General features: G+C 39.0%; 2 long non-coding RNA genes across 6 annotated transcripts; both read right to left on the reverse strand.

Moving 5' to 3' along the window:
• Positions 1-295: 295 nt before the first annotated feature.
• On the reverse strand, positions 296-10,978 carry LOC128604810 (uncharacterized). Of its 3 annotated transcripts, XR_008385304.1 has the most exons (9): positions 10,835-10,978; positions 9,900-9,943; positions 9,696-9,812; positions 7,807-7,914; positions 7,613-7,713; positions 7,305-7,478; positions 6,609-7,095; positions 6,181-6,450; positions 296-660 (listed from the first exon to the last, which is right to left on the reverse strand). It is a non-coding gene; the product is annotated as an uncharacterized LOC128604810 (long non-coding RNA). The 3 variants fall into 3 exon arrangements; XR_008385303.1 differs by lacking the exon at positions 296-660 and having other exon boundaries at positions 5,829-6,450; XR_008385302.1 differs by lacking the exons at positions 296-660; positions 6,181-6,450 and having other exon boundaries at positions 6,477-7,095.
• Positions 10,979-11,949: 971 nt separating this feature from the next.
• Positions 11,950-18,514, reverse strand: LOC128604806 (uncharacterized). 3 transcript variants are annotated; one of them, XR_008385292.1, is made up of 5 exons: positions 17,913-18,514; positions 16,112-16,323; positions 14,783-15,086; positions 13,758-13,904; positions 11,950-13,634 (listed from the first exon to the last, which is right to left on the reverse strand). It is a non-coding gene; the product is annotated as an uncharacterized LOC128604806 (long non-coding RNA). The 3 variants fall into 3 exon arrangements; XR_008385293.1 differs by lacking the exons at positions 16,112-16,323; positions 17,913-18,514 and having other exon boundaries at positions 14,783-14,847; positions 15,038-15,575; XR_008385291.1 differs by lacking the exons at positions 16,112-16,323; positions 17,913-18,514 and having other exon boundaries at positions 14,783-15,575.
• Positions 18,515-19,187: the final 673 nt, after the last annotated feature.

The following is a 19,187-nucleotide window of genomic DNA, read 5'->3' on the forward strand; positions in this document are numbered from 1 at the left end:
GCCATGTCTTCTTCAGCATAGGGATCACAGGCCTCCATTTCATATGTAGCACCCTGTCACGAGATAATCACGGTAGACCAATCGTAAATGTCGCTGTTGGAGGCCGATGCGATGATTGGTTAGTTGATTCTGGTGCTTCATTAACAATTCTTCATTCCGACAATCCCCTACACAATGGTAAAGACACAATAACTTTAGAAAGGTTTGACGGAACAATTTCTCTTGCATCCAGACAGAAAATATGCCGTTCCAAACTGGCAAAGATGATTTCAAAGACAAACCCTGGCCAGTAGAAGTGGTGATGGTCGCGGTATATTAGGTTCACACATTATGACTAAGCGTGGCTATATCATTGACTATGGCAACAATTGCATTTGGCGTAATCCTCAGAGTAAAGATTAGCTTGTGGAGATTTCTGCTGTACATGTGATCAAAAAGGCAGAGGATTATGACTTACATACCTTGTTATCGCTGGAAGATTCTGAATGATCAGAACGATTGGATCAGATCAGAGGTGTTTTTGTTCATTCAAAGCAGGATTGTGGCTGTGCTGATACTAGTGTGATGGAAGTGAAGGTTCACGGAGGTGACCCACCCTCTCTCAGACAGTACAATTATCCAGATGCTGCAAAGCCTTACGTACAGTGTACTGTGGATTCTCTGTTGGAACAGAGTATTAACAGGCCTTGCATCTTCAAATAAAGCTTTGAGAGATTTCACAAATCACTACATAGACTTGTTAACATTTCTATGTCACAGTAGTTCGATATAGTTAAATCACACACATGTATTCACATCAATTTATGCCATATTTACATCAATTTACCACATATTTACACCTCACATCTCTTCAAAAACTCAATAAAGTCCGTGGGTGTTTATTTTTTGTTCTTCTGTCGTTTTTTTTTTCGTCTTTGTAATTCACTCACAATCTGTTTAAAGACCCTCTCAGCGGGGATATGACACTGATTAATAATCAATTTACACCTTGTTTTCCAGATTTTACAGCTAACGGTGCATATAACAAACCAGTAAAAGTATTTTACTTTTTTTGGTTAAAAAAAAAAAAAACATTGTCCTTATAAAAACCTTTCTAAAAAGCAACTAACTGCGCATGCTCCACAAATCTAAGATATCATATAGACATGAATAATTAATTGCGGCAAAGAAGACTGGTCTGTTTTTAATGAGAAAAGGTAAAATCCCACCTAAGATGAGTTCACTGTGAAGAAAGGTATAAAAGGGGCTTGTGTGTGTTTGTATATTTTAGAGTTTCTGCAGAGTGAATCACTTTATTGTTTCAATAAAGTTTGATAATTTTTTGGCATCTACAAACCCTCTGTCTCTGAAGTTTTATTTTAACTTAGGCTGGAAAGATTGTTTCCATAACATTTTGAGGGCTGAAAAGTGCTTCTTCTAGCCAGAGACCCCTGTAATTGTAAGGATATATAACACAACCCCCCTACAGGCCATGAGACAATAGTCATTCTAGTTAAAGGATATGAAACAGACCAGCCTTATAGCATACACACATCACCTATTGATAATGTGAAAAGATCTAGGGAGAGGTTTCAGACAGCACTAGACTGCTCAGTGAGGCGATATAACAGCTGCACTGCTGCCACCTAGTGGATACTAATGTCCACCAACTCATTTAAAATGTCAATAAGCTATCATTTGTACATTTATAATTACATAAACTGTTTACATACTACTGAACATAAGTATTAGTACTTAGTGTGTATGTAGTCTACTATAACTGTACCATACATTTCTGTCCCAAAAAAACATTCAGAGTACACTCCACTTTGCCCACTTTTTAGTGGATTTTAGGATTATGTTCTTAAAACAGCTTTGCCTTTCATTAATAAAAATAATAATAATAATGATAATAATAATAAAATAAATAAATAAATAGGCTTGTTTTTAAGCATGACACTTCCAAATTCACTCTGGTTAAATAATTACTTTAAATAGAAAATGTATTTTCCCTGTACTTTAGAGACATTGTACTGTTCGTGAAGAACAAACACGATCTCATGACGGAAATCATCAACTTTTGCGTTGAGATTATACTGGGGGGAAATCCTATATAAGGATTTTTTTTTTAATCGCATGTATTTTATAAAAATAAAAAATTGTGTGTGTAATTTAATTATTTACAGCCAAAGCCTCTGAGAAAATATGTCCCAAACACGTATGTGGTGCCGACAGAGAAGAAGTGCTATGATTTAACATGGGAAATCTGACATGATTTGACAAACGGTATCATTCCTGCAAAAATAACCTACATGAAACATGACATAAGCAAATGACTTTAACGTCCATGTCACATGAACTTTTAAGATTTTTATCTAATAATGCAGGTAGGCTGCACGATTATGGCCAAAATGATAATCACGATTATTTTGATCAATATTGAGATCTCGATTATTTATCACGATTATTGATTGATTTTAGGGACAACATATTTTTATTGCACTTTCACATTTAAATAAACAGACCGCTGCTTTCACCTCCATGTTGTGCTACATTCCTGATCATTTACAAATCTTTAACAGTGTTTACAGGAGGAGAGACGCAAGACAACTTCTTTTAGGAGCACTTGTGCTCCTAATTACAAAAATTTAGGAGCACAGTTGAAGTTTAGGTGTTTTTTGTTTTTTAAACATTTTTTCTTTTTATTTATTTATTTTCTTTTTTTAGAGATGGTAACATTAACGTGCCACAATATAAGTAAATACAAGTAGGCATGAGAAAACTTGAGCTGGTCAATTATGACAGAATTTAGGAACATAGTGTGAGCCATGACACATTAATTTACCTTCTGATAAACTAAATCTAATATTTTCAGTTCATTTTACACACTGTATGCACAAAACAACCGTTAACCTGTTCCACCTTGTAAACAAATACAATAAACCTCAATGTTCAGTGTTTGAAGTCTGCTCCTCTTAAATATATTTAAAGCTGCACTATTAGACATTTCCACTGTCATGGTTCTGGGCTGGAGTCAGTTCTCGAACCGCTCTGTGTGTATTGTGTAGATATCTGAATAATCTCATATAGGATGTGATTGGGTGAGTTCATTTACCCGTCAGATGCAAAGCGCTTTAGTTTAATGGTGTTCATTACTGATGCTCCGATCAGGATTTTTACAGATGATACTGATCCAGATACCAATCTTTTCTTGTTTAAGCTTTAAATCAGGAGGTCATAAACAGTTAAATGTTATCTCTCTGCTCATGGTCACTGTTAACTGAATTAAAATAATAGCAATGAGAAATACTGTTGGTTAATTGATAAATATACAGCATAAAATATTTATTTTTAAATATCTTAAACAATAAGGAGTCCTAATTAAAAGTAGACTAACACAAACATGATCATATTAAGAAAAAGGCTAACAGCTTTCTAAGGAAATAGTGAACCAAGATTAATGTCAAACAGGATAGCTCAACACACACACACACACACTTTTATTTCACATTATTTAAAAGGAATTTAAGTGTTATTTACCATAATTATGAACACAAGTTGTTGAGTTGACAATCATTTTAAAATTCCGTTGCTCCATTTAGATTTTCTCCAGTAGAATACAGCCTTTTAAACCAGGAAAAATTACTAATTTTAAGTCGTATAACATTCGTAATAACTAAAAAAACGGTGTAATTACCAGTCTTTCCTCCCCACGAGGGAGTTTTAGGAAACTATCAGCTTTTAACCGCCTGTAGGTACTGTATTTGTCTGTGTTTGAGCGCCATCTGGAGGACAGATGCCATTTTGAATTGAAACTCATGCCATCTTCTAATTGTCAAAGAGGAAAATGTAGCGCCGATGTTCATCTCACTACCCAAACTGAACTAGTATTCTTCCACTAAAAATAGTACCGTGTCTTATGTTGAACATTTTTATTGTACTTTTATTTGACTTTTGTTTTTTAAATATCAGTCCATATAATATGAAATAATACAATTTACATTTTAAAATAAACGTGTGCGCGGGTTGATACAGCGCGAGGGAGGTTTTTTTCAAACTGCGCTTTCCTCAGGAGTATACAGTCACAGTAAGGATGTTTAAGCAAAATTTGATATTTATTTTTATAGTTCTGTTTAGAATTGTGTTCTTGTTTTTAAACTAATGCTAGTTAAATCGTTTGTAATAAGTAACGAGCAAATGCCAGCCGGTTTTAGTCAGATAATTAGCCTTATCTAAATTATAATAATCGAATTGTTCAACAAGTTTTGTACATGAAAAAAGAATTAAAAGTGCTTTGAGTATGGAAATTATATGAATTACATAAAAAAAAAAACCCTTTTGGTCGTAAATGCCTCGTTTTTTTGCCCCCCACCATGCTTAGCATGACGGTTCCACATAACATTTTTTTTTTTTCTTAACACACACAAAATTTGTATTCAATCTTCTTAATGTATTCCCAAGACGAGCTTAACTCTTCTTTATGCAAAAAAAAAAAACAAAACTATTTAATCGACACGTTTTTGTTAACAAGAAAAAGCGCTAACCGTCACTGCACGAGGCAGTCAGCGCTGTGTGGTGTGTGCTTATGTTTGACCTTCACAAATTGGGACAAGTTTGTATTTATTGTTGTTATTTTAGTGTATATATATTCATAGATAAACTTTTGTGTTCACTTACAGTTTTGTGGAAAAAAAAATTAACTGGACCATGTCCGGACGTCGGTCCAGATCCCGTGCGCAATGACCGCCTCCGCAAGAACCACCTGCGCAGGACCCGATCAAGCAACTCCTCAATAACGCCACTGTTTTGTTAAGGTAACGTCTGAACTTATTCACTCTTATTCTCTGTCTCTCTCGCATTCATTACGCACCTGTTTGACTGACTGTGTTTAACGTGCAGCGCAGCACAAACAGTAAGACAACTAACTCAAGCACGCTTAGCTGCGCTGAATGCTCCAGCAGATCCAGCAGCTGGCCAAGATTAGAGCGGAGGGAGCCAAAGTGACTCTTGAGCAGAATGTACTACACTGAAATACTTCAAGCTGCTTTCACACCTTACCAGCCCCTGCCCGGTCAGAGTAACTCTTCTGCACTGTAGCTTTGTAGATGGAAGTTGTTTTAGTTTGAGATGGCATCGTAACCCTCAGGTTCGAGTTTAAAGCAGAAGAAGCGTTACAGGAACTTGTTATTAATCTCTCACTAGCTGCGTTTACATGGACAACAGTAATCCACTCTTGATCCGATTAAGACCAGACTCTAATTAAGAAACTACCATGTAAACAGCAATTTTTTACCTTAATCTAATTAAGGTCATAATCGAAGTAAGCAATAATCTAATTAAGACAGGTGGAGTACTCCTGTTTTAGTCGCATTATGGACGTGTAGTAGTGACATGTAAACACCTTAATCACACTATGAACATCGTGTGAGAGTTTTCACCGCATTTTGCGACAGGACACGATCACATACGGCAGTTTTACGGCGAACAAGAGAATTCGGCTGTGTCCCAAATCGCATACTTTCCTACTATAGGCCTGTAGTGGGGAAAAATACATGTATCTCGGCTACTATATAGACGGTAACTACGCGATTTGGGACACAGCCCACGGCTTCAAGCAGTTGTGTATTAGCACGTACAGCATGACAAATAATTAACTGCACTTAAAGCGTTCGTAAAAAAATTAAATAAAAACATGCAAAACTGTATACGGTTCCATAACGAAGACGAACTGTATGTTGATTCGTGAAATTCTGGAGGGACGTCGGACGGCGTGGCGCGGTGACGTTATGACGCGGGCTGTTAACCTAATTATGTTCTAAAACATGTAAAACGGGAACATGACGGGAGTATTCTAAAAGCGACGCATGTAAACACCTTAATCACATTATTATCTTACTCAGAGTAAGGTCAATAATTAGATTACTGCTGTCCATGTAAACGTAGTCACTGTGACCCGAAAGCTGCTTGTTGGATGTTTAATGTAAGATTAGAAAGTTCAGCTGGTTTATCTCCTCTCAGGTGTGTGTAAAAGAGAACCTGGCTGTGTCCTTGCAGCGTGTGATTTCTATTTCGTCTGTGTGTTTTCAGATGAAGTACGTGGAAGACGTCACCAAGTTGTGTGATGAGCTTGTGATGTTTGTTTGTGTTTCTTGATATTGTTGTACTGAATGAATTAAAAGACTTTTACTCTGCAACACTGACTTCTTGACTGACTGTGCCGATGATGCCAAACACGCCACGCTGAACTCCTGAGCCTGAACAAACACACACACACTCCCCTCAGTATATACACTTCTGGTACACACTATTTTGGATTAACTACGTGTTGTTGGAGATTAAGTGTTTAATGTTTACAGCCTAAATTGTTGCCATGGAGACAATACGTGAAATGCAGAGCTTGCCGGTCAGCAGGAAGTTCCAGAGAGAGTTACATGGCACCTTGGAAGTGTTTCCAAAGTCCACAAAGAACACCTGTACACACACACACACACACACACAAACATGTGTACACTCAATGTGCAGTTTTCCTGTAACCACTCCATGCTCCATCACGGAGGCGCTTTAGTAGGTGTACGTGTGTGTGTGTGTGTGTGTGTGTGTGTGTGTGTGTGTGTGTGTACAGATGTTACCTCCACATTACTCCCCATGACATGCAGTATTTTGGCTCTGTAGTAGTTCCCAGGTTTGGTGTGAGTTTCAGAGAAAGGGGCGAGACACAGAAGATTTGGATAAAGTGAGACAGGGAGTGGGCAGAGCGCCCGTGTATTAACGGCCACTGTCAGCCACCTCTGTTTCTCCAGACTTGCCTCGTGAGCCTGGAAACCCCAGAAATGCCCGACTTTGATGACCCACACACACACACACACACACACACACACACACACACATTAAAATCCTGTTAGTGCACACACACACACACACACACACACACACACACACACACAGGAGCCACTGCTTTTTTTTTTTTATTTGTGCACTGAAAGTGAAAGAGGCGGAAGAGACACCTCGGTGATATTGACGATAAAGACAGGGTTAGACGGAAGATTCTCCAACTCAATGGAGCTGCTCAGAACCCCGAAAGGGCTCACTGACTGATTCTGAAAATCCACATTCACCCTGAGAGAGAGACATACACACAGTGAGTGAGACAGACACAGAGAGAGAGACCTGTAACAGAACAGCACTAATGTACAGAACATCATCTAAACATCACACTGTCTAGGGGATGTGATCACATGACTACTCTCACTTAAAATGTAACTATGACTCATCTGATGATGCTCGCTGCAGTGTGTGTGTGTGTGTGTGTGTGTGTGTGTGTGTACCGTGTATATCTGAGGTGTGAGATACACTACCCCCCTGCCCAAGTCTCCACCTCTCCAGCGGGTTAAACGTTGAGATGGAGAGGAAGTCTCTGCTGCGCGAGGAGGAGAGACAGAGAGACCTCTGGGAGAACGCCAGAACCTCTCATTGACGAGCGGTAGAACTCTACATAGGCTCTGATACACACAGACCCACAATACATATTTATAGAAAATCACAACACACACACACACACACACACACACAAACACAAACACACACAAACACACACAACACACACAACACACACAAACACACACAACACACACACCTGGAGCTGTCAAAGGAGATGGATTTGACTTAACCACAGTGTCTGAAGAGAGACTGGAGCTGTTTATAGTAGAGGAATGCAAATGGAGGGAGATCACACACCTGAGAGAGAGAGAGGGAGGGAGAGAGAGAAATATTATTAATAAAAATAATAATAATAATAATCCCCTAGTTAAATGGAAGCTGACTGAATACCACTACGGTGGTCCTGGGGTCGTTTCCATAGAGCTCCTTGGAGGCGAGCTCCTCGTCCACAGTTCCCTGGAGGAAGCAGTTCGGATAAAATGCGCCTGCAATCGCCACCTGAACAACGGAAACGTCACTGATACTTAATAATAATTATTATTTATTTTCTGCAGGAGTAAGTTACACTTCTTGGACTTTGTCGTCATGGTGAAAATTTTAAACTCTGCATTTGCAATTTTACTTTGGATGCTTGTGCTTCTAAGGCTGCGAATTATGACTAATATTTATATTTACTGTATATCAGGGGTGCCCACACTTTTTTGACTTGCGAGCTACTTTTAACATGACCAGTCAAAGAGATCTACCTACACTAAAAATGCTAAACATATTTATCTATATATACACTGCGTATACTTATATATATATATATATATATATATATATATACACACACACACACACACACACACACACACACACAATATATGTTCATGTACCTTGCATAACTGAATGAACCCTTATGGGACGCTACAATTCAGTACATTTTTGGTCATTACCTTACTCTGACGACGTGCACTGAATAGAATCAGCCAGGGTTGCATAGTCCAGACAGTAGCTGCTGGTAGCCAGCCTCAAGCAGGCCTCCAAATGATGATCAGTCATTGTGGAACGGTATTTGGACTTAATGATCTTCATGTGGGAAAAGGCTGACTCACATAAATAAGTAGAGCCAAATAATGCAGTCAAGGAGGTGGCACATTTCCTCATGTTTGGGTACTTTTCCCCTGTGAGTAAGTTCCAGAACTGTCCATGAGCCCTGGACTTCAGCTGAATGTCAGTCTGTAGTTTCAAAATCTCATCCTCCACTTCAGACGAGTTCAGGTGAAACAGCGTTGCAATTTTCGATGCGAATGAATCAACCTCAACATTGTCCCTAAACGGGTAGCACATGAATGTGGCGAATGGCTCCGGTAAAGCAAAGTCTTGAAAGCGTCTGTCAAACTCTGACCGACAGCTGTCAATCTGCTCCGTGTAGCGTGCAATGTTAAACTGCGCACAAGCCTTCCGCTGCGTCTCCAGCTCTGACGCGAGGTTTTGGAAGTTCTCAAAAACATGGCGCTGCAGCTTTGAGAACAGAAGTTGCATTTTCCGTTTAAAGGCATTAACTGCCTTTAATTTTTGTCTTTTCCTTGCAGCTCCAAATTAAGTTGGTCAGATCGGTTAAAAATGCTCGGTTAAAAAAAGTCCAGCAACCACTGATCATCATTGACTTGGGTGTATTCTGCATGTTTAACAGCAAAAAGAAACTCCCTTATCTCCGGACAGAGCTCTCGAAATCTCTGCAGGAATTTACCCCTACTAAGCCATCTCACGTCAGTGTGTAGCAGGAGCTGATTGGTCGCAGTCTGCCTTCTCCAGATGCTTTCTCCAGCTCGGAACAGCTGTCTTTGAAGTGATCTAGCATGTATAGAACAGGCGATCTTTGTTGCCACATCCATGATCTCTTTCATGTTTAGCATTCTTGCGCATAAGGCTTGTTGGTGTATTATGCAGTGGTAGTTAAGGAAGTCAGGGAAAGCTGGGTTTTGTCAATGAAGTCTTTAAAAGACTGAAAAATGTCCTCTCCCCGCGATTTCTCTCGCTAGCCTTTAGCACTGGCGCGCTTGATCGCACACGCATGGTGAGAGAAAAGACGAGATCTCAGACTGGCTGCCCTGTACGTCAACTAACATCTTTTTTTTTTAATGGCGATCTACCCGCACTTCCTTCGCAATCGACATATTGGGCACCCCTGCTGTATATATTTTGACCTGAAGAAAAAAGCCTCTTTATACACATATGCTGTTAAACTACACCTGTTCTACTCGTGTGTGTGTGTGTGTGTGTGTGTGTGTTACCTGCACTATGAATTTCTGTGTGTGCGTGCTGGTGTAGTCAGAGGGAGAGGAAGTTTCGCTGATGTGCATGTTGAATTGTGACACTCAATTCTTCAGATCCTCAAACAACTCAGCCACCTGTAACACACACACAAGAAATGATAGTTAGGGATCTGTGTCAAGAAGTGTGTGTATAGATGTGTGCGAGTGAGTGAGAGTCGTAACCATTTGATCTGAATGCAGTTCTCTTTGCCCCACTCCAGCTCATCCTAAAACACACACACACACACACATCAGTACCACTTTATTTATTTCTATAATCCAACACGTTATAATTCAACATAACTGTCACGATCTCCTGCCTCCCATACGCCGTGTACCGGTTTAATCTATTTCCTTATTTGGTCAGTGCTTCCTGTTCTTATTACGATGTCCTCTCTCTGACTGGTTCCTATTTCTTAAATTGTGCCCTCTATCTGTACACTACACACTTGATCATGTAACACCTGGATATTTGAAGAGCATACACACACACACACACACACACACACACACACCCTGCGTGAAGTTGCCCCCCCCACCAACACAAAACATCGGCAGAATAGTTTGTGCTGGTTTGTGCCGTAAAAATTTTCGTTTGTGCTGCTTCAGTTCTGGAGATATTAAAAGAATATTTATAGGTCATTCTGGGGTCACTCAAACCCCCCACATGCTCCAAATTCATCCCAAATGGTCTCAATAATAATAATAATAATAATAATAATAATAATAATAATTCAAAAGAAGAAGACTATAGCACCTAAACCCACACTGCGCATGCGCGAAGCCGGATGACTCAGCCCTTAAACTAGCAAAAGAGCTCTAATTAGCCAGTGAAGCTACATGTCGTTCAGCCACGTCCACTTATAAAAGTAAATCATGCAGTATTCTCAGACTGGGCAGTTATTGACAGAGTGAATTCATCGTTTTAAATAGAATCAAAAATAACCTCGACCTATTTGCTAATCTCATTTCGATTAGCTTGCTCATTAATGACACTGCGCATGCGTGGACTGGACTGCCTCCTCAAAAGCTAGCACCGCTAGCATATTTGTATAATATTAACATTAATATTGAACCAGAGGAGTGAATAAAAAAAGTTATAAAATGTTATTTCTCACTTCTCCTCCTCTCGTTCTTCTTCTCTGTGCGGGGGTGAGATATCTTTGGTCGGTTCCCCGGTGATTCGGTCATTAGTGAACCGAGCTCCGAGAGTGAATCAGTGCGCCGTCACCGCCTGCTTCATACTGATACACCTGAAACACAGGTGTTAACACCGTTAACTACACACATACACACGATACAGAACAGAACGGGTTCGGTTACACAGAACCGAATAAACTCACTTTAGTTTGAGTCCAAACAGGTCAGAACTAACACTAACAACGCTTTGTGCTCCTCGCGCTCGCGGTGACGTCACCAACGTAACGGACGTTGACGTAAATTTGAATCTGTGAGGAGAAACCCAAATATAATTTTATAAAAAGCTTCATTATTCTCTTCTTCTTAAACACGATAGAGGATAATATATACAAATACATTAAAAAAACAGCTTTATCATTATTTTAAATCAAATCCACTTTAAAAGTGCTCCTTTCTAATTAAATTTTAATTAAAAATATACTTTATCTTACTCTTGTTCAATTTATTTTTTTAATTAATATTTAATTCATCGATGATTGTAGTCGTGTTGAGGTTTCACGTTCTTTGTGCTTTATTATCATAAATATACACTTTGTTTAAAATTTGAGGTTGGACACAAAATGTAAACATTACTCATGAATCCAGAACATTCATTTGTTTATTATTTAGAAAGTAATAATTAAACAGCTGAATAAAATGATCAGATTAATCCCTTGCAACATTTAGGATATGAATTTCTTGTATTAAGTGAGGTTTTTAATTATACACAGATATAAATAGATTTTATTTATTTGTAGTTTTCATATTTGACTCAGTACATTACACTACATTTACTTAATCAACTATGTACCAAGTTGTTTTTTAAAATAAAACAAAATAAAAAAAATTATCTGAATGATTCTGTCCAAGATCAATAAAAATCTTCAAATAATCTATCAACACCATCAATACATCTAATCAGTAAATTAAAAATCTACATTTATTCAGCTGATCTATTGACTGGTTTATTGAAAGTTTTACAGCTTCGGCAGGTAAAGTAGCCGTGGCTTTAATCTGATCTTCTGATTTCTAATGATGATTAAATGACAAAATACAGAATTAAAGAATATCTTTATTTAAATTCAAAATCATGAATAAAAATATAGACTATATGTCATTTCTACAAGTGTTCATACAGACAGAAAGACCACAGATGAAACGGATTTAACAGATACAGGACAATTAGGACAAGGAAAGTGAGAAAGAATAGAATGATCATTTATTTATTTAAAAAATAATAATAAAATTACAACTGTGTTCAAGATCACAGCAAAAAGACAGTAGAGGAAACAAAGGAAAAAATATTTCACATTTCCTGTTTAAATTCAACAGTAAAATCACATGAACTGAAGACATTGTGACTTTTTGAAACTGGTCGTTATGTTTTAATCAAACGGAGCAGGTAGTGATGAAACTGCCTCAAAAGATCATTTCTGTTCCTCAAAGAGTAAAGAAAAACATTAAATCCTAAATGTATGAAAAATAAACATTATGTACATTTTATGTCTAATTACAGTGAACCTGACGGAGAGTGAAGCTCACAGAGGCGAAGTGTTCACGCTACAGAAAATTTCACCGGTTGACGCTAAACTCGCTCACTTAGGAGGTGCGTTTCTCTGTCCCGGGATATTCCTAGCACCGTGTGTGAAAGCTCCTGAGATGTCCAACATGAAGACATGCGTGTATGTTGATGTGTACACAGTACCAATGGTCAGGATGTACTCTTGTGTCCGAGTTTCTCGTTCTCCTGAAAAACACACGTGCGCGCACACACACACAGTGGAATTGTAAAGCAAAACATTGGAATATATATCTTAATCACATCTCATAGTCCTTTTATAGAGTCTGAATCAGTTTGACTGATTCATTTTGAGTTGATTCAGAGTCGAATCACTTTCTAGTGAGAATCAAATACTCATCTCAGTCTAGTTCGTTTGGAAGTGTGCGACTCTCACTAGAAAATTATTCGACTCCAAATCGTCTTGAAACGAATCAAACCGATTCAGACTGGACAAATGGACTAATAGAAGAGAAAGAGCAACAGGAAAGAGGACAGCTTTCCTGCTGAAAGCAAACCGGATCAGAACCTTACATTAGATTATGTTCTATATTTTTATTTTAAATCAGTTGTGTTTTTCTTCTTTCTGCACTGGATTGAGGAAACACAGCAATGATAAATAAATAAATAAATAAATAAATGTATCTGTCCAGCTTCCTCCTCTTCGTCCCCCAGAATGACGTGTGGGTGACGGATTGACGGATTTAAAAAAAGATGTCTGGGCAAACTGTGACCTCCGAGTTAAAAGTGAGCATCCAAGGAAATTTACTGTGTTAACTGCACTACATTCTGCAATCACACAGGACCAGAAAAAATATGTACATCTACTGTACATGTTAACACACAAAACAAGCTTTTGAGTATTAGTTACCCTGTCTTACTGTACAAAGCACCTGCAAATAATAAAGCAAGTAATTAAAAGTTCATCCATCATTTCACTTCCACTAATCAGTCTTTTGACCAGTCTAAAAATAAAAAGACTAAAAAGAAACTCAGACTTAACAAGAAGAACTAAAGATATGTGGATGATGAAGTCTCAGTTCCACCGCAGCTTCAACAGCCCTGGATCTTCTCCTTTAAAGCTTGGAGAAGGGCACGTCTTTCGGACTCTTCTTTTCCAGGGCTGCCTGCGCTGACTTCATAAGATCCTGTGTCTGCAACATGTTCATGTTCCAAGTAGCCTGGAGACACAGAGGAGCAATCTCAGATTTCGACCGCTCTACTTTGTGTTTGCGGCCATACTGTGTGTGCATGGGTCTACCTTGAGGCTAAAAATGCTATTCATGTCTTAAGCAGGTTCTTACCATGTAGTCTAGGCTCTCAGTCACACTGTGGTCTCAGGAGTAGAGGAGGTTGATTTTGGTTCCCTGGACAGCGACGGGACTCCGGCCTGCAATCTCACCTGCTATTTCCAGAGCTCCAGCAATCATTGACCATCAGGGAACACACGACTGCAGAGATGAAGAACAGAACACACACTTACCTTCATTTATACTAAATAATGAAGCTACATGAAAAAAATACACGGTACAACCCAAAGTCACATTCTTCTGTTATCATTCCATATCTTCCATCGTCAGTCCAGAATTTCACCATTTTGTGATCACAGAAATTAACGCAAAATCAAGAAACTCCACAATATTCAGAGGAGCTTCCACTTTTTCAAAGTTACTGCAGATTTGGGCCAAAACATGTCATGACACGTCATCACCACAACAGGCCTTCAGCACAGGTTACTCTACTTCCTGAACAAGTGCGGACCCGGATACAAGTTGCGTTCACATTCATGGGACAATTCACATTCACAGTTCCAGTGTAACCGAACTCGGACCACCTTCTACAGGTAGTCTCGGGTTCGGTACCGCAGTGCACTTCCCAGTCCACATTACGACGGTCACATTACCAACTTTTCATGCAAACTGCTCTGTTTTGGACTAAACTTCCAGTGGGAAAGCTCACTAGAACAGCTACACTGCAGAATTTTTCTGTCTAAAAATGAACAAATTTCAGGTTTTGTAGCTCTTCTTTGATAAATGACAAGATGGTAATATCATAAAATAGTCCACTTTGTATTAAAACCAGACATCTGATGCTCACTGTGGTTTATTTAATCTTCAACAAACTGCAAATGTAAATAATTGTTCAGTGTGCGCCCCCTTGTGGTCAACTCTTTCATAGGGGCTTGTACGAGTCAGAACAATCAGCCCATTCTTATCTTCTCATCACTTACTATCTCTATATATGACCATATGAACAAAAATAACTTGTTTACAGATCTTGGTGTAAACATGTAAGCAAGCAATGTATGGCAAGTTAATGTTCCTCATACCTTCACCTGAAACCAGGCATCCTGTGTGCACAGACGAATATCACAGACTGTGATTAGATCCACTCCTGCGAAAGAAGAAATCAGATCCACAAAAAAAAACTGTTAGTAATTCAGTCTCCTGCAGCTAAAAGCCCCAGTAAAAGATAACTCTCTGATGGTTAAAGCTTTGTAGGAAAAGTGACACCACAACTCTGGAAAGTTCCATCCACATTGTTTGCTGAGTGTATGAGATGGTACTTAACACTCCCAACAGACCTGCTTCCACACACACGCCATGCACTGCCACCACCACGGGCTTTGGACACTGCAGACACATCAAACACAAAATTCAGTTTATATACCACAATGTATTACTCTAATAGGTTATTGATTGTGCAAATATTACATGCATGTAGAACCCCTACATGCTTTGTGTTTAATTTATGTAAGGAATAACCATGCGGTTATAGGAAAACAGTCAACGATCCAATGAAGTGGCGTGACTGTTACCACCCCAAGGTAGAACTGCACATTCTGAAGTGTTTTATTCCCCTTATACCACAGCAAGTTGTCAACAAGTGCATTTCTTTATTAATTAAAGAAGAACATGTCATACACATTAATCTATTTTAAAGGCTGACCGATAGTGGATCTTACAGACGCCGATAACCAAGTCGGGTAGCACCTACTAATAACCGATTACTACTGAATGAAAATATAACACTAAGTGGAAAAATTAAGTTCACTTTATTACAAAAATAAACAGTACTGACCATACCATGAAAATGTACTGCACTTTTTCTAATGAAATAAACATATATATACACATATATATATATATATATATATATATAAATAACACACACACACTATGGATAAATATTAAAGTAAATAAAAAGATGTACAGTATTTCAGACACCCCTCACATTTTTGTAAATATTTGATGATATCTTTTCATGTGACAACACTGAAGAAATGACACTTTGCTACAATGTAAAGTAGTCAGCTTGTGTAACAGTGTAAATTTGCTGTCCCCTCAAAATAACTCAACACACAGACATTAATGTCTAAACCGCTGGCAACAAAAGTGAGTACACCCCTAAGTGAAAATGTCCAAATTGGGCCCAATTAGCCATTTTCCCTCCCTGGTGTCATGTGACTTGTTAGTGTTACAAGGTCTCAGGTGTGAATGGGGAGCAGGTGTGTTAAATTTGGTGTCATCGCTCTCACACTCCCTCATACTGGTCAATGGAAGTTCAACATGGCACCTCATGGCAAAGAACTCTCTGAGGATCTGAAAAAAAGAATTGTTGCTCTACATAAAGATGGCCTAGGCTTTAAGAAGATTACCAAGACCCTGACAACGAGCTGCAGCACGGTGGCCAAGACCATACAGTGGTTTAACAGGACAGGTTCCACTCAGAACAGGCCTCGCCATGGTCGACCAAAGAAGTTGAGTGCACGTGCTCAGCGTCATATCCAGAGGTTGTCTTTGGGAAATAGTGCTGCCAGCACTGCCGCAAAGGTTGAAGGGGTGGGGGGGTCAGCCTGGGCTTTGGACACTGCAGACACATCAAACACAAAATTCAGTTTATATACCACAATGTATTACTCTAATAGGTTATTGATTGTGCAAATACTATATGCATGTAGAACCCCTACATGCTTTGCGTTTAATTTATGTAAGGAATAAACATGCGCTTACACGAGCTTCATTTTGGTAAAATGTTAATATGATGATGTGTTTGACCTTATATACAGCCACAATACCAACTGTAACAGTGCTGACAGGTTTTTATATCCTGAAAAGTAACAGTGTGTCATATGAGGTTTCCACTTGAGAGTGACATGTACAGTGTCCTCCACTAATATTGGCACCCTTGGTAAATATGAGCAAAGAAGAAAACCTTTTGTTCAAAAAAAATTCACAAAAATACTCTGCTCTCATGGACAAACAATTGCAAACACCACAAGTTTATAAAAAAATATTTGTTAAATAGGTGTACAACAATTATTGGCACCCCATGAACCCATGAAAAATGTATTTGAAGTATATTCCTCTTGATATTTTACTTTTTTGTACACTTGGGAAACTAGGAACAGGACATTGTTCAACCATGACTTCCTGTTTCACAGGGATAGGTAACGCATAAACCAAATTCTCTTACTCATTCAGAACAATAAGTGAAGCCAAGATATATTCAGTGGTACGTGAAGGTTTATGAACCCTTCAGAATTATATATATATATATATATATATATATATATATATATGAATAAAGATGACTTAAAACATCAGATTTTTACACAAGTCCTAAAAGTAGACCAAGAGATCCCAGTTAAACAAACGAGACAGAATGATAATATTTGATCACAGACAGAGTGTGCACAAATGGAGGAAATTCAAGACCATCATTACCCTCCCCAGAAGATATCAACCAACAAAGATCACTCCAAGAGCAAGACAAGTAGTAGTTTGTAAGGTCATAAAGGAGCCAGGGTAACATCTATGCAACTAAAGGCCTCTCTCTCATTGTAGTGAAGGTAAGGGTTCTGTTTAGTTTGACTTACCTAGGGCTGTTCCTATCACACAAACCATTGAAGTGAATAGCATGGAGGTGGTATTTGAAGTTAACGCAGGCTGTGGAGTGATCATCAGTAAAGATCAACATTCAAACATCAAAGATTCAACATTGAAAGATGTGGGGGGGGGGGGGGGCTACGGAAATCATTTGTTGCCTCAGCTGGTAAATACAGTAGCAAATGTACCAGGTCATAAATTGGCTAACGTATTGGAGAGACAATCCGAGGTGTTCAAAGAAGAGTTGGGTCCACTGCTGGAGAGAGAACTCCAGAGGCTGGTGGAAGACAAGATCATTGAACCAATACAGTTTGCAGAGTGGGCAGCTCCCATTGTTCCAGTCAGAAAACTGATGGTTCTACCCCAATTTGTAGGGATTATAAATTCGCAGTAAATCCAGCTCTAGTGTGGAGCAGTATCCAATTCCCAAGGTAGAAGAATTATTTGCTCAGTCGGCAGGAGGAAAAATTCTCCAAACTGGACATGACCCATGCGCATCAGAAGATAATGCTGCACAAAAACTCCAATAAGTATGTTACAATCAACATGCACAAGGGATTATGTACTTACAACAGGCCACCATTTGGAGTTGCTTCAAGTCCAGCGATCTTCCAGCGCACAATAGAAGGGATTCTGCAAGACATCACACGCGTCACAGTTTATCTGGATGGCATTTTAGTCTCAGGGGCTAATGAACATCTGCAGAACTTGGATGAGGTACTGAGTAGGATAGAAAAGAGTGGACTGAGGCAAAGAAGGAGCAAGTGTGAGTTCATGGGAGAAGTAGAGGTATTTTTAGGTTACAAAATTAATGCCATAGGATTACAGTCGAAAGACAGGTCCTATATTATGTTTGAGACAGCTGGCATTGTAGCCGTGAAATCAGCTAACGTTATGCTCCATGTAATGTTAGCGATATCCAGTTATTTGTTAAACGCTAACGCATTGCAATGTTATAAACTACCTCCTAATTGACCACCATGCATCTCCATTCAGCCCGTGTCCTGTCAGCTAAATGTAGCCTCATGTCACTAATAATTATACACATGTTCATGCTTTTAATAAATCTTTTTATCCTGCCACCATATCAGTGAATTTAAACTAATGCTTGCATTCAGAGTATAAGGGGTGTGTGTGCGTTTAGGAGTGCACCTTAGCACTTATTAGTCATGGTCAGAGTGTTTGAACTAAAATATCCCTCTCTCTCTCTGCCAGTATCAGCCAGAGGAGGATGTCCTCCAGGAGTTTTTAATTTTATAATTTTTTAAAATTCTCTCTCTTTTTTTAAAATAAAAACCACACCATGGTACTGAGCATCGTGTACTTTTGGTGGTATCGGTACCAACGACTAGATTTTTGGTATCGTGACATCCCTAATATGTAAGGAAATAGGATGAACTCTGCATACAGGGAGGCTTTGTGTTATGGGGGACTCGCGTAGTGATTCCACATCCGCGGCGTGCGACTCTTCTAAGACATCTACACGAAACCCATCCGGGAATTACCAGGATGAAAGGCCTGGTGCGTAGCTATATGTGATTGCCACACTTGGATGCAGAGGTGGAAGCACTGGTCAAATCGTGTGCAGTCTGTCAGGAAAACAGAAACGCTCTGGCAAACGCGCCACTGCACGCGTGGGAGTTGCCAGAGCAACCGTGGAGAAGGATTCACATTGATTACGGTGCACCGTGGATGGGTAGAATGTTCTTGATCGTGGTAGAGGCATTCTCAAAATGGACAGAGGCTTATCTGTTAATCAAGTCTACATCCACAGTTACCATTCAGTGCTTAAGACAAACCTTTAGCCAACACAGGATACCAGAAGTAGTGGTGTCAGACCATAGC

This window comes from Ictalurus furcatus, unplaced genomic scaffold, assembly GCF_023375685.1.
Source record: "Ictalurus furcatus strain D&B unplaced genomic scaffold, Billie_1.0 scf3, whole genome shotgun sequence".
NCBI classification, from domain to species: domain Eukaryota; kingdom Metazoa; phylum Chordata; class Actinopteri; order Siluriformes; family Ictaluridae; genus Ictalurus; species Ictalurus furcatus.